The following is a 14,198-nucleotide window of genomic DNA, read 5'->3' on the forward strand; positions in this document are numbered from 1 at the left end:
GGGGGGGGAAGTAAATTGCTTTTCATTTGAAAGATAACTATGATACCTTAATTTGTACCAAAGTTAGTGTGACTTTTTCGGGATTTCAGTTCCTCGGATCGTGGGGAGAAAGGGCTGGCAAATTCCTAACTTTGCACCCCAGCTAGAAGTCAGTATGGGAATAGGAAATAGTTCTGAATGCTGATCCTTGACTGCCAGCTGTGGATATGCTTCTGCACTGATTAAGGCTGCCTGCCATAAACACATGGATGGATTTTTATTTCCAGAACTCATTTCAGGGGAAAGCAAAAGGATGTTGCGTTGCTGTGGTTTGATAACTTTCTTCTGTGTAACTCACTTGCAGTGAGCAAGTTTTGTAGTTTGCAGCATAGGATATGATGCTGTTGTTGTTATTTTTCTTCTTTTTGGATTGGGTAGAAGTGGCATGGAGGTTATTGTATTAAAAAGGCTTCCTGAAGTTTCTGTACGCTAGGAAGGAGCTAGTTGGGAGCAGCTGTTGGCACTCATATTGCTGAACTCTTATTAGTGAGGCTGATTCACAAGAGATGTGAATTCCAACAGTGTGATTGGATTCACCTTTCAATACAGCAGGATTCAGTTCTCCAAGGGTGACCAGGTCGCAGTCACCTATGGCCATGGGCAGGTAGGTCTTTTGGCCAGAAGCAGCTTAGGAACGCATTGATCAAAATGTTGATGCAGAACACAGCTGTTGTCCGTTCTGAAAGATGCACGTCTTTGAGATGTTGTCTTGCGTAGCCCAGCTAAGGCTCCGTGCTCCCTCTTTTAAGGAGGTTTGGAAATGATGGGATTACTTTATGCTCAGGTGTTCACTAGGCGTTCTGTCATATTTTAATTAATCCCAGCTCCATGCAGCATACAGTGCGATTTCAAACAAACAAGGTAGTGTCACAAAGGCACAGTGCTTATGTACAGCTGGTTAACGTATGACTTAGAAACCCTTGTTTTATTTGAAAGTTTAAACAATATGAATATATTGAAAGCACCGTATGAAGAGTATGAAGAATTTGCTCAGTTTTGGTCCTTTTGAATGCCTCCTTTGGATAGAAACATTGAACAGAAGTTATATTTTTACTGTAATGTTGTGATTGGGGTTCTTGAACGTATGAGCTGCCCAATGCTGTTGTCTGTGGGATTTGCTGTTCGGAACAAGCCAGCATAGAAAAGATCATGCTTGCTCTCCTGCTTTGAGAGGTCTGTGAACAGCCAAGCTGATTCTTGTTGTCTTACAAATATTAAGCCTTAGGTATTCGTCTCTATTTTGTGCGTATTGAAAAACAGCAGAAAATTGTCAGGTGGGTTGCCTGAAGTTACCCAGCCTGACAAAACTGGGAATAGGTTTCCTGGCTCCCACTACTGTACTTTAAACCACAAGATTAGTCTTTTTTGAAAAGGATAATCTGTATGTTCAAAGAAGGCTTTATAAAGCTCCCATTAACCCTGGTGCCATACCTAGTGAAGAATCTAATTTATGTTCTGGCAAATGAAAGCAGTTTCGAAGACCTTAGTGCTGCAGGTCACTGTCAGACCTTCAAGGTCTGTTGCCACCAGTTTAATTTTTCTCCTGCTTGGATTTGCCTGTCTGTCGTTTCTGGGAAAGGAGGAAAAAACTGTTCTCCTGAGGAAAGGTTTCCAGAGACATCCAGTTGCAGAGAGCCGAGAACAAGGTCCACGTGTGATTTTTTGCTATGGTTAATTAATACACAGAATGGCTGATGTTTCCATTCATTCCTTAAAAGAGAGAAAGAGATACTTTCTGGCAAAGCTCTTATTCATGCATTTTATCACTGAATTGACATCCAAAGATCTGAATTCCAGTAGCCAGTGGCTGGAAGTGTCCTTTCAAACTAAAACGTTGAACTTCAGAGTTTATCCCCAAGTGCTGGAGCTACCTTATCTGGACATGCTGCAGAGAGGAAAAATGTTCCAGTTTTATTCTGTTATCTCCACTGAATGCAGTGTCTGAGCACTAGAGAAGTAGCAGTGCATCAATCTCAGCGTTGCTTTACTCAAAGTTTGCAAGTGCTTTACGGGGCTGGGCAATGATTATCTAACTGGTTGGCTTGGAGGGAGGAGAGATTGACAAACAGAAGTGTTGCTCTCATTGCTGCATTCATGAAGTGAAAATAAAGGCCATGGCTTTCCTGCTCCCGTGCTCCACTAATAACACTTGTACAAGCTGGTTATGTAATTATCTGTCACCAGCATTTTCCCCCGCTTTGGGCAGATCCCCCATTTCATCCATCCAAAGCATAAAGAATTCAGGAGAAAGGAAAGGTTCTGTGAAATAGTCTGTGGAATAAGTGTTACAGTATTAGACCTAAGGTTCTTGTGCATCTGGACAATAGTTTACTGGCCTTCTCTCAAATTTTGACACTGCTTATAATATCTGTTTAAGAGTGTAGTTAGCATTAACATTTATGAACATAATTATTACTATGAGCAATAATTTGCTGTTTCTGCCTAATGACTATTATTGCATAACAGTTGCCAGCTGTTTGTAGCAGCCTGGGAGTTTATTGGCTGTAAAGGCAGCATTAAGTTAAGCTGGAGAATTCCTGTATGGCATGTATGCTGAAGACAATTCACCATTCTGCGCATTGGAAAGACAGAGAGCTACAAACACTCCATCACCTCTTTTATAGAGCACTGGTGCCAGATGTGGAGTAAAACACTGAGCGTCCGTCTCCTGAAGGCATGAAGGGCTCTGTTTCGTTTCCCTTAGCAAACACAAACGTGAGCTGGGCTCCTTCCAGACCTGGTAGTTCACTGCCACTTCTGGCCAAGGAGTGTTGCTCCCGTCTGTATTAGTGTTCAGTTACTCAGAGTATGTCACAAGGAGCAGCTCTCAAGGCTTTCAACTTTGCTCAACCACTTAAAAACCCTGTGATGCTCAGCTTTTCACATTGTTTGTTGTTCACAGACCTTTCTCCCTTCTACCATTCCTCTGGCTGCAGAGAGTGGGATGTGAATTCCTGTGGGTCCTTGCCTCTTGTCTCAGCTGCTCCCAGCAGCCACCTTGGTCACTAGGCAACACTTCTGGGTCCCCATTGGGTTTTCCACCAGCATCCTCTGGAAGATGAGGGCTCAGTGGAGCAAGGCAGGTCTGTGCATTGAGCAGGAATGCTGCAGGATTTCTGTGGGAGCTGAGCGGGTGGCTGGGAGCGCGTGCTGGATGTGGGTTGGGGAGCAGTTGCTGGGGGAGGGATGCGTGGAGCTCAGTCAGGGCTCTAAAAGCACAGGGGTGCTGTTCCAAATACCTGATGGAATACAGATGTTGGACAGGGCTGGAGGTAGAGTTGGAGGATTGAAAGAGGTAACTCGTCGTGTAAATTCTGCAGTAACACGCGTTAAAAAGATGGAGGAGTTGTGTAAGGAGCATGTTGCAATATTTAACAGATTTGGGACACCTCTTCTGGTGACAAGTCTGTCTCCTAGGATTTGCAGCTCACATTCAGACAGTAGCATCTGTTTCTTACAGTAATTTAAAACTTGCTTAAAGCCATTAATTTTTGTATTAAAGCTCATCTGGACTGTGCAAGCTTGGAACAAACTCACAGACTCCCTCAGGCAAGCAAGAGGATGCTTTTGAGTATGCAGAATACTGCTAAGACAGGTATCAGTGCAAAGAGGACTATTAGTTATATTTCCACAAGCTGATAAGCAATAGAATACACGTGCATTTTTAAAACGTATTCTTAGGCCTGAGCCTCTTGCAAACAGGCAGTTTGTGTATCTGCAGGGCTAACTGGCCGCATCATTTGAATGGATATCAGTAGCAAATTGTGTCTCTGAAAGTTTTTCTTTGCTAAATTAACAGCAAAAGGCTGGAACTTGGATTTCAGTGTACCACCACCACAAAATTCATCTTTCTGCTATGTGCAGTTGTAGAAATCCATGAAGTACCTGTGCATAGCTACCAGGCTCTCTCCAGCTGTTCTTTTGTTTGACCCAAAACGAGGAGGAAGAATTTTTTCGCGCCGATAGCACTTTAAGGCCAATCTCCCCGCTGAGCCACAAGCCAGGGTTTGTTTGCACTGGGTACTCTGTGGACTGCACTCAGCAGCTGAAGGGGAGTCAGAAGAATGGCTGGCTGGGGAGATCAGATGAAAGAGAAAAGCAAGGCTTTACGGCCTTTTTTATCTTAATGCATTTCACCGTTTCATCCTGCTTTTTCAGGCAAGGTTGAGCAGAGACCTTTTCCTCATTCAAAAGCCAGGCTGTTGTTTTCATTAGGGGGGGCAAAAGGGATGTCAGGGAATCACCTGAATTCTCAGAGGACAATCTGCGCTTTTTGTTTGTTTCAGCACAGGAGAAGAGAGGTTTTTCACAAGGTGCTTATCTGAGGGCAGCTCGTAGCACCCTGGTGGGTGAGGGGAGCCATGTGAAAAGCCAGAGCACCGCTGTTCCCTGGTACAGGAAAGCTTTGATGGCTCGAGTGGGAAACAGCTGCATAGCTTGGATGCCATGCTGCATCAGCAGTGTGTCGTGGCAGAGAGGAAATTCCCAAGGAGCTGTGGATGATGTGTGGGCTAAAAAAGTGGAGGCTGGCAGTAGGTATGTCATTGTGGAGGTATCAAGAGTGTTGAAAATTCCCTTTAAAAAGTTATTTTCTCAGTAAGTCTTGAGATCTCTGCAGAAACTTTCGCCAAGCAATCCATTCCAGATTTTGGCATTCATCCTTTCTCTTCCCGGTGCTCATGCTGAGCAGATGAGCGCAATGGCCAGACCTAAAATGAGGAGCATCTACAGTCTGATCTCATCCTCCCTTGCTGCCTTTGGCTGGAGTGGAGGAGGAGCTTTGAAATCGGATTATTACTTCGAGCCTCTTGGCTTTGGAGCTACAGACTGTTCACTACGTTGCCAATGGGCTTAAAAGCTTAGCAGAACTCCCACTAGGTGCCCAGGAAGCCTCTTACCCTCGGAGGCGGTGACATCGCAGGATCAGCTGTTCCTTATTTATCGTACAGCAGAATCATCCGGGGAGGTGTCTCATGAGCCCAGTGATGTTGTTTCCAGAAACAACATCAAGAGCAGGTAGCTGTGCTGGTGCTGTGCCTACCCACATGATTGTTCTCAGCCAAGGCACGGTGTCAAACAGTTGCTAAAATTGCTTGGCTTCAGCCTCTGGTAGTACTTAATAAATGGGAACATCAAACCCAGTTTTTGTGAAGAAAGAAGGGTTGAAGGTGTCTAAAACACCCTCAGGGGGACTTCTAAGCCTAAAATAGTAAAGTCTACTAGTAAGTTAGCAATCCGAATCATACCTGTGCAGCTTCCAGGAGAGACTCTTCCTAGGCAGTAATAAATGGTATCTTTCCTATGGAGAGGAAAACAGGATGCAATTCAAGTGGACTTTGTTTCCTCTCATACTGTTGTCTTTGGAGGTTATTTTCAGCTAGAGGAGTTGAACTTGTGGCTTGGGCAATAGTGGTCATCTATTTTATTGCAGTGTTCATTTGTTTTGGTGGGTTTTATTGTTTTGGTTAGGTTTTTTTTGGAGGGCATGATCCCAGTACTGTTTCCATAGAAGGCATGGACCCCTGATTGGAAATGTAAGCACACCAGTGTTGAGCCTGCGTTCCCTAATTGCCTTTCATGGGCTTCTTGGAAGTCTTCCATGAGGTTTGCAAGAGGTCAGCAATCCATAGGCTGGTGACCAGTTCAGCTGAGGCTGAAATTTCTGTCTCTCTACCATGTAAAGTCAGCTCAGTGCCCAGTGTGATGCCTGCCCCTCAGCCAGCATAACTGGCTTATGGTAAATGATGTAGATTATCTGCTCTGAAGGAAAAGGGGATTATTTTGAAAGGGAGAAATGATCCTTTGGAGGGAAATAGCTCAATCTCCAAATGCTTTGTCTGCTAATAAAACTGCTCAGAAAGAAAGGTGATGGCAGTGGCATCAAGTGTCAAGCCTTATGGTTCTCTCTTAGCTTCGCCACAGAGTGAAGTATGCCCTTGGTAAGGACGCTGGGCTTTGTGATATTTTCTCCATCTGTAAAATTGCTCCGTATGTGGGTGTGTTCCTCCCCTTCCTTCACAGGTGCTGTAAAGCTTCATTAAATGTTTTAACAATGCTTTGATGCTCTGGCATGAAAGCTACTCTGGAGGCATAAAATACTAACGTCTAACTACTAAGCAGAAATGAATCACTTGTTACATCAGAACTTCAGATGTGTCCTGTCCATCTGAAAGGGTACTTTGTCGGGGAAGAAACTGAGTGAACAGCAGTTTTACATCTAAATGCTGACAACGCATAAAATTTGTAACAAATGTAGTTCTTGTCCCAAATTGGTTACCCTGCAGGCAAGATGATCTAGAAGGAGAGGAAAGTGTTATTATCACCAGTAGGCTGCCATGGGTCATGAGGGAGAAGGGCTGATCATTCTGAAATCTCTTTTCAATGCAGTTTAGCCACCCAGTGTGAGCTGCTCACGTTTGTTTGTACTGCACAGCAGTGAAAAATCCCAGTTGCAGAGCAAGCTGCAGCGTGCTGTGTAAACAGGGGAGGGTCCCTGTCCCAAAGGGGAGATCAGAGGCAGCAGGTTAACATGGATGGGAGTACAGGAAGACACCACTGTTCTGGCTGCAGGGCAGGTGACAGCACAGTGGTCTCGGTTCACCAGCAGCCTGGTGCTTGTCCTGACTTTTAAGCATTCAGGTAGAGAGGCTATAGAATGACAAAAAAGCAGGGTTTGTTTATAAACCAAGCATAGAAAGTTGTACCATGACATTCATCAGCACTGCAGAGCATTTTTATTTTGAAACCTACATGGGCCAGAGTGAAAGGAATTCAGTGTTTGTGTGGTCCCATCCATAGCCAAAAGGGGCTGCTAGGAGAGAGGAAGACTTTTGCTACCTGCACTGTTAGCACCATGGAATTTTGGTCTTTGCAAAGGGTTGTAACATGGAGGCAATACGATAAATTCTCCATGGGTTTCTGCTTACAACCATCTCCCTAGTATAAAGCTGTCATCTCACACACACTGCTTGGTCCTGGCATAACATTACGTCCCTATTTACAACAGGCTTGAAATAGCTTTCAAACACTTCTTACAGAAAGCTGAGGGAAGGACTAGAGGTATCAGAAGGTACCGACAGACATTAAGGACTAACCTGAAGAAAGAAGAAAAGGGAAGCCCTTTGCTGCTCCGGCTTTTTCCCCTTCCTGAGATGACAGTCCCTTTCTAAGTGTGCATATTTTCTCCTCCAAAAGGTGTGTGCTTTTCACCATGACATCTCAGATGCTGTGCAGAGGTTGCTGCAGCAGTGAGTGTCACTGAACTCCTTCACGTTGTACCCCTGAAGCTACCATAGAATCCCAGCTCAGCTTATGGTCCCCAGAAGCCAAGGTGAAGATGATGATGTTTCTTTGAGGAGAGCTGCCAGTTCTTCCCATGATGCAAATACAGACTGGAAAAGGCAGGGGCCCTGTTCACATAGGGAACCATAAAGTCCTGGAGCACTACACAGAGCCAGGCATGCAGCCTACACCATTGCCTCCAGGACTGGGGCAGCTGGGAAGAGAACACGAGGCTGTAGCAGTGGTGGTCCTAGCACTGCAGAAATAAATATCAGCTCTATTGTTGCCAAGCTGTCTGTTAGGGCTGGGGAGTTGTGAGATATGCGGTGTGTGAAGCTGGGAATGTAATCTCCTCTCAAATATTTGGATAACGGTTGGTGCCTCCAGTCAGCCACTGAAATTAAGATAATGTGGCTGGGAGACTCCATCAGGACCAGGAACTGTAGCTGCTTTCTATGGCTTTACTGCAACCATCTAAATCCACCTCTGCATGCACTATAGGGGCAGAGTGCAACACTGTTTGCCACTTCAAACTGGCAACCTCAGTAGAGTTCATGTTTTCAGCCTTTACTTCTATACAATGGCAGCAATCATATGTGGGGAGAGCATGACAATGGGCTGAAGAAAGTGCTCTGGTTGCTGAGGAAGATGATATCTGAAGGGAGCTGAGTACATCTCAGGGGCCAAGCGTGTTGACAGACCCAACAGGCTTGTTCCCTTTGGTCTGGGACTGCATCTTGGTTTTTGTTGTGCTGACCTCTTGTTGCTTTGGTTGGATGGACTGGATGTGCTTTGCACTGGAAGGAGGATGCATTTGCTGCACTTCTTGGCAAGTACCAGTGAGGTGAAGAAAAAGTCCTGGCTCCATTTAGCAGTAGTGTTGCAGTTTCTGTGCATGAGTTAGGGCTGGCTCAGCACGGCCCACGGGTGGCTTTCGGTGATCTCCTAAACCCCTCAGCAAAAGCCTGTTGAGTCACTTGGGAGCAATGCAGTAGAAAGCTGATAACAGCAGCAGTCTAGAAATAGATCTGAAGGGATTGGGTTTTTAAACTGGTGACTAACTTGGACAAGGCTTAGCCAAGCTTGAACTGGTTACGTCCCATCAAATTCAGCCACAGATGATTCAGCTCCAGTGCAGAGCTGAAGTCTGCGTGGTCCTACATCTCCATGCTGCAACACATGCTGGGCCTCCCTGCAGTTTTGGAGCCCATCTTCTAAAACTGGAGCCGTCTTCTGAAACGGCCAGGGGCCAGGGGCCTAGTGAGGCCACCTCCCAGCATGTCAGGAGCCACAGCCCACCCCTGCCCGCTCCTTTCCCAGGGAGCAGAGGAATGGGTTCATGGCCTCTTGCCCAGCCCGGCTCACCCCGCTGTGGGCCAGCGCTCCTTGCAGGCGAGGTGGTCACCCTTGCTCCTGCGGCCGCTTTTTCCCAACAGCCACTGCATGACTCAGAGGGGATTTAGTCAGGGCTGGGGGAGGGAAAGACGTTAAACAGGCTTTTCCCTAATGAGGTGTGACGCCAGCTGGAGAGGGGGAGAATCCTGCTTTTCTCCTGTCTCTTGCTCTCTCCAGCTACCCGAGGAGGAGGAGATGTGTCCCCCCCTTCCTCTGCTGATTTGCTGCCTCTTCTGTTTCCTTTCTGTTCTGTCCCCAAAGCATTTTGGCAAGGTTCAGATTTCTGCGCTCACAGCTCAGTGCTCAAAGAGAAAAGGGAAAAACAAAAGGGTTGCAGGCGCAGGGGGGAGGGATGGTGGCAGGGAGGAAGCCCAGAGCCCGTCTGGAGCACAGGGATGGGCGCCCAGGGGCAGGCCCTGCCATGAGGACTGAGGCTCGGTGGCCTCTTTCTCCTGGGAGTCCCTTACCCTGCTTCATTCACCATTCTGTGGACTTTGTGGGCTGCTGGTGGAGGGGAGGGCTGGGAAAACAAGGTTAATTCGTCCTCCTCCACAACCTGGGCTGAAGCAGTAGGTGCAAACCCAAGAGGATCCCAATTCTGTGATCCAGAAATGTTGAGATCTACATGTCACGCTCCCTGGTGTTCCCACAGCAGCTTGTGCATGTGGGGAAAGTCCTGCACTCAGATGTTCTGGGGCAGAAAGCATTGCACCTAGGTACAAAATGGTGCTGAACTGAATGGGGCTCAGAAAGCTCCAGGGAGACCTTGCTGTGGCCTTAGAGTACATGAGGGAGCTTACAAACATGAGAGAGAACATTTTACATGGCCTAATAGTGATAGGACCAGAAGCGGGGAGATTTAGGTTAGATGTTAGGAACAAATTCCTTATTCAGGAGGCAGTGAGGCCCTGGCACAGCTGCTCAGAGAAGCTGTGGATGCCCCATCCCTGGAGTGTTCAGGGTCAGGCTGGATGGGGATGGGGCTCTGGGCAGCCTGAGCTGCTGGGTTGCAGTCCTGCCCATGGCAGGAGTTTGGAACTGGATGGGCTTTAAAGTCCCTTCCAGCCCAAGCCATTCTGTGCTTCTATGATTCTCTGACCTTCCACTGGGAAAGTACATCTTGCTACTCCTGCCCTATCAAACGCAGCAACCCAAGAGAAGTAGACCAGAGCTTGATAGACAGTATCAGTATCTTTCTCCAAGGCTTTACAGGACAGCATGTCCTTATCTTTTTCCTGGATGAATGGCCACCCCAGACAAATAACTACTGCAGAAGTGACCAAGGGGAAAGCAGGGGAGGCTTCTCCACCCTGTGTGCCCATCCTCACCCTGCATCTCAGGAATGTCCCTTATCTCCCCGAGCGACCCGCAGGCTCCCAAAATGTAAAGGTCACTGCTGGGCCTGGAGAACAATCGCTTGCAATACAGGACTATCTGAGGGGATTGTGGCTGCTGTTTAATGAGTGCTAGTCAAACAGCAGGCTGAAAGGGCTCACGGGAAGCAATTTAAATATCCCTTCCTACAAAAGGCTGTCACATCCCAGCAAAGGCAGGCTGGTGACTGACGGCTTTAGTGCACAAGTGTACTATGGGTGAGGGAAAGGGGGAGGGATATCCTCAATTGGAGGCTTACTGTTTTACCCTTTCCTCTGACTCCTCACATTTCATTTTTTACAAGCTCCCTGTGATAACCTACCTGAACATTTCTGGAGGTGTCTTAGCACATTGCATACCTTTTTTTTTTCTTTCTTTTTTTTTTTTTTTTTTTCTAAGTTATTCTTCTCCTCTCAAGTGTGTTTTGTTAGAGGGCAGATGACTGCCAAAGTCCTTCACAAACAAAATAAGTCAATGCCTCCAAAATACTAGCTGATTACCAAGAGAATTCACTTGGTGATTATTATTTACATAGCATGATTGCTGTTTATATAGCAATAACATCACTCCATCTGAGTGATGGCAAGCAGTAACTGTACTTTTTGCATCAACTTCTCATTAGGCAGAATAGTCATCTTGAGGCCAGAACTGAGATTCCTGGGACATTTTCTATCTCGCAGCAGGGATGCTGTGTTAGGCTTAGGCTGCCCCTTGTTCTTTCTCTGCCTCAAGATTTCCTGTAATAGATGTGTTTAATACATTCTTCACAGGGCAGGTGTCAGGCTTCTGCTTATGAAGCACTCTGGGTACTCTGCCAAAGGTAAATAAGAGTAGTGTTCATAATGAAAATATGCTATTAATACATTTCCACTAAAAAAAAATCTATAAACAGCATTTAATCTGCAATCTATTATCAATAATTTTATTACTGTCATTACTGAGGTCTAATAAAAAAGCATTTTTCTTCTTTATTGGGTAAGTGCCAAAGTGTTTATCCTTTATTCTCTGGTCATTAACCTTTATTCTATGGCCATTAGCTTAGCCGTTTGTGTCTGTGGAGTAGCATTCAAGTAGGAGTTTGTATGCAATCCATTATTTACTCTGAAACTCAAAAAGAATAGCTTCTTATGGCTCCGTTATTTTTCAATATCGAATCCTGTTGCTAAGTTAACTGCTGATGATCACTCTAGTAGTAATTGGATTTTTCATACTGTGAGTAATTTTCTGGAAAATGAACACAACTATAGCTAACTCAGTGACATTTTGAAAGTAAAGCTTGAAATCTCTTGGTGAAAAGCACACGTTTTGCACATAATAAGAGACCAGGTGATCGGTTGGACTAGATGTTCCTAAAGGTATTTCCAACCTTAATGATTCTATGATTCTGTGAAAATACCAAATATCTACATTACAGAATTTTATCTTTTTTATCAGTGAGTTTATGCAGCACACCTTTATGCAACCTCTACTGTGCAGAAATAAGCTGTAATACTCTCCACTGCTCTGTCAGGGGTTGAGGGTTGAGGGTGGGGTCGTGAGGTTGGACATCCCTCCATTCCTTCTTTCTACCTTCTTGAAAAAAAGTGAAGAGAAATAAATTAAAAACAGGCATTTTGATTATTTTCTTTGAGGCATTTTCTTGCTAGCTTTCAGCCTTTTCTGCCTTCCTGTCTAAAATTCCTCTAATTTCTTATTAGACCATAGCATCTTAACCTGACTGAACCATATTTTTCTGTTTCCAGAGGAAAGCTGAAGAGTGTCATTCAGTAAAACCCTTTCAAGGTCCTCATGTAAACTCTTGAAGTGAAGAAGTGGTAGTAGCAGTGTTCTTAATGATAGGCACGTTTGGCTTACCCAGTGTATGCCTTCCTCCTGTGCACGTACTTTAGGCTGCTTGGCTCTTCTTGGTCCTGATAAGCTAACAGTATATTTTGAGGAATTAGTTTGATGGCTGGATTTTTTTTCTCTTTTTTTTTTTTTAACTCATTAGGAACTGGAAGCTGCTCTTCACAGGGATGATGTGGAGTTTATCAGCGACCTGATCGCCTGCCTTCTTCAAGGTTGCTATCAGCGCAGAGACATCACGTGAGTAACCTCGCTCCGTGGCTTAAGTGCTTTGCATGGGAGCTAATTAACAGTCACAGGGATGTTTCACAGCTTTGCAGTGATGACATAGCAGTGATCAGCAGTCACTAGCAATCAGGCTAGATTCTTCACTAAGTGGAAGGGAATTCCAGTTCTTCAAGGGCCGAGCTGCAGGTTATTGATTTGATGGGCCCATTGTTAAGCAAACTTCTTTGGGAGAAAAAAATATTCAGATCCCGTGCAAATCTGTTTAATGTTCTGCTGTGGTGCTAACACATACAGAGAATGTCTGCTTTTGTGTTCCAAACTCTTATTTGGTCAGTTTAGTAATACCACAGTAAATGTTTAAATCATCACACATTTGAGGGATGTGGTTTAGTGGGTATGGTGGTGATTGGTTGATGGTTGGACTAGATGATTTTAGCGGTCTTTTCCAACCTTAATGATTCTGTGATTCCATGTTTTCAATGTTTTCTATGCATTGCTTAGAATAAAACTTGCTGTTCCACAAGCCATTTCACTTGCATGGAAGACCCCACTGCTTTACAGAGAAAACTGTAATTTTCTTGGAAATAAGAGGAGCATTGGAAGCAGTTCAGTTGCAGAATGCTGGAAAGTGCTTTCACATGTCTCTGGATGTTGAAACATCAAGAGTACACTTCGTTAGTATCCACGTAAAGTAGCATTCTGAAAAGAGACTGCTGTCTCATTTCATCCATTTCATCCATTCTTTGGATGATCACTGCTCCCACAATGGAATGTGCTCCCAGTGATAACAGTGCTCTTTATTTGTTCTTCTACCATGAATCATGTTAATAAGAAAGCATAACTGAGGAGAAAAAGACAACTTGGCAACAGCTGCTGTTGCTTAGAAGAGGTACTTAGGCAAATACATAGGCATAACCACAGGTGCTTGTACACCATTTTCAATCAACTGATTATGTTTATGTGTGTGTGTATGTGTATATATGCCCCAAAAGTATGTTTTCTTGCACTGCTGTGTTGCCAATAGGCCCATGTGGATTTTGGGACCTGAACAAGGCAACTGTACTGTGTGTAGTGTCTCTGAAAGAAATTGATGTGGTGAGAAGCTTGATCGTAAAGTGACTGCAATAACATACACCTCCTTCATCAAAGTAGTCACAGAGCAATGTGCAATCCTGCTTATAAACATACCAAGTTTATTTGTTCGTGCTGGAAACACTGGAAGTGTAGTTCCAGTGTGTAGTTCAAGTGTTTTGCATGCCTTCAATCTGTTCACCTTTGTGAAACAGAGGAAGATTTGTCTTTGCTAAATTTGATGAAATCAGCATTCTGAGGTTCTCCTAAACTCTCAAGACCTAAGAGTGTTCACTTAACAGTTGCACTCTTTAACTGACTCCCCTTTCTCTGTCATTTTAATTAAGAAAAATCAGGCATGATTCATGAGTGAGTTGTTGGCACGCTGTTTGTCTTTTGGGGGGCTTTGCACATGTACACTGCATATTCACTCACATACAGTAACATGACTCACCTGGCAGCTCAGCAGTGTGTACGGATTCAATATTGTGTATAGGTACCAGTTTGTGTGCATGTAAATACAGGCTTGCTTAAGTCTGAGCTGCAAAAGATAATATGAGGTAATGCCACGGCAGAAAAAAAAAGTGGTAAGCCAAGCATGTTTTTGTACAGCCTAGTACCTTCACAACTGTTGCTCTCTCTATCTGCATACAAGAGGTGATGTGGGAAATAGAGAGCTTACACCTTCTCCAAAAGATTGTGCTAAGGAGAACATGAGATCCCTGAAGGGAAGCCAGCTCAGCCTTTCAGCAGCACCTCCTGTAGAATGGAGGACAGGGGAATAACAAGAAAAGTATTTTTCCCAGGGGACCTGGGGATTGAAGCACAGCAGGAGCAAAGCATTGGGAATAGTGGAAGGAGAGTATCAGGAAAACTGGAATTACTGAACCTCTGGGAAGGAGGGTTCTGAAGCACTGCAGGAGAAGCAATAAGGAAGCAGGCTGGAAACAGAAGGAAAGGTGCCA

At 44.9% G+C, this 14,198-nt stretch overlaps 1 protein-coding gene across 1 annotated transcript in view; it reads left to right on the top strand.

The window, feature by feature from the left end:
* The window catches only part of LOC122190293 (cat eye syndrome critical region protein 2), a 91,731-nt gene that overhangs the window by 34,403 nt on the left and 43,130 nt on the right, over nucleotides 1-14,198 (top strand). The window contains exon 2 of the mRNA XM_042890167.1: nucleotides 12,080-12,174. The gene's annotated coding sequence lies outside the window, so the exon portion shown is untranslated. The remainder of the gene's footprint in view (nucleotides 1-12,079; nucleotides 12,175-14,198) is intronic.

This window comes from Lagopus leucura, unplaced genomic scaffold (genome assembly GCF_019238085.1).
Source record: "Lagopus leucura isolate 7727_CA_CO unplaced genomic scaffold, USGS_WTPT01 Super-Scaffold_100159, whole genome shotgun sequence".
Taxonomy (NCBI): Eukaryota; Metazoa; Chordata; class Aves; order Galliformes; family Phasianidae; genus Lagopus; species Lagopus leucura.